This window comes from Halichoerus grypus, chromosome 8 (assembly GCF_964656455.1).
Source record: "Halichoerus grypus chromosome 8, mHalGry1.hap1.1, whole genome shotgun sequence".
Lineage (NCBI taxonomy): Eukaryota > Metazoa > Chordata > Mammalia > Carnivora > Phocidae > Halichoerus > Halichoerus grypus.
The window spans coordinates 6,204,954-6,206,641 of record NC_135719.1 but is presented as its reverse complement, the minus strand read 5'-3'; the positions used below and the strand labels follow the sequence as shown (position 1 = coordinate 6,206,641).

The following is a 1,688-nucleotide window of genomic DNA, read 5'->3' as shown; positions in this document are numbered from 1 at the left end:
TCAAACTCACAACCCCGAGATCAAGAGTTACATGCTCTACCGACTGAGCCAGTCAGGCACGCCTTGCCTATTTGATTTTTAAACAATGTCTTTGATGAGCTTATGTTATTGTTAAAGTCTTATTTATCAGTTTTTTAACTCATGGCTATTACTTTCCTAAGAAACATTTGCTACTCTCAAGCCACAAAGGTATTCTTGGTTTTCTTTTAAGAGCTTTATGGTTTTAGCTTTTATTTTGCATCTGTGCTCTGTCTTGAGTTACTTTTTGTGTATGGTGTGAAATAGGAGTTAAGGCTCTTTTTTTTTTAAATTTGGGTATCCAGTTATTCCAGCCCCCATTTATTGAAAAGATTTTTCTCTCTCCCTTGGATTGCTTTGGCACCGTTGTCAAACACCAAATAACTAAATAAGTGTGAGTCTATTTTCGGTTCTCTGTTCTGCCCCTTGATTTACTGGTTGATCCTTATAATGGTACCACGCTATGTTGATTAGTATAGTTTTATATTTAGTCTTGAAGTAAGGTAATGTAAGTCTTCTAACTTCTTTTCAAGATTGCTTTGGGGACACCTGGGTGGCTCATTCGTTAAGCGTCTGCCTTCGGCTCAGGTCATGATCTCAGGGTCCTGGGATCGAGTCCCGCATCGCGCTCCTTGCTCGGCGGGAAGCCTGCTTCTCCCTCTCCCATCCCCCCTGCTTGTGTTCCCTCTCTCGCTGTGTCTCTCTGTCAAATAAATAAATAAATAAAATCTTAAAAAAAAAAAGATTGCTTTGGATATTCTAGGTCCTCTGCATTTCTGCATAAATTTTAGAGTCAGCATGTCAATTTTTATAATTCTATAAGCCTATGGAGATTATGATTTATGAGATCTGTAAATCAATTGAGGAGAATTAACAGAATTGAGTCTTCTAATCCATGAACATGGTATATCTCTCCATGTGTTTAGATCCTTGAAAAATTTCCCTCAGGAATGTTTTATAGTTTTTAGTGTGTAAATTTTGCACATCTTTTGTTAAATTTATTCTTAAGTATTTTCTGTTTTTTGTTTTTATTGTAAATTGGATTTTTTTTTTAAGGGAGGGGAGAGGTAGAGAGAGAGAATCTTAAGCACACTGGGCGTGGAGCCTGATGCAGAGCTCAATCTCAAAACCCTGAGACCATGACCTGAGCCAAAATCAAGAGTTAGATGCTTAACTGCCTGAGCCACCCAGGCACCCCCAAGTTGGATGGTTTTTTAAATTTTACTTTTCAACTATCTACTACTAAAAAATATGGAATGCTTCACAAATTTGATGTCATCCTTGTGCAGGGACCAAGTTAATCTTCTTTATCACTCCTGTTTCAGTATATGGGTTGCCGAAGTCTAAAAACATAATATGATCCACTCCTGTGATACAGGAGTTTTAAGATACACTCCAGGCAAGGAAGTCCCTTCTTTCCTGGGGCTCCTTGTGCTCCTAGCATACCTCTATGGACCCCTACAGGGAGCATTTTGGGATCTCTGCCCAGAGTGTCTTCTCCTCTGGGTCATTATCTGGCTCTCTGAGGTTGGATGCCTACATTCTCCACTACAAACTCCACACAATCACGCCAGCTGTGATTTGTAAAATGGTTTATCAGTCCTAAAACATGGTAGCAAAAAATGCTTCCTGAGCCAGGACCTGATCTATTGGCTCATTCCTCACATTCA

The 1,688-nt window shown here is 39.3% G+C and overlaps 1 non-coding gene across 1 annotated transcript; it reads right to left on the bottom strand.

Annotated features, from left to right (window-relative positions):
• Positions 1–1,263: 1,263 nt before the first annotated feature.
• LOC118521414 (U6 spliceosomal RNA) lies at positions 1,264–1,369 on the bottom strand. The gene has a single exon (XR_004910132.1). It is a non-coding gene; the product is annotated as a U6 spliceosomal RNA (small nuclear RNA).
• Between the last annotated feature and the right edge of the window lie 319 nt (positions 1,370–1,688).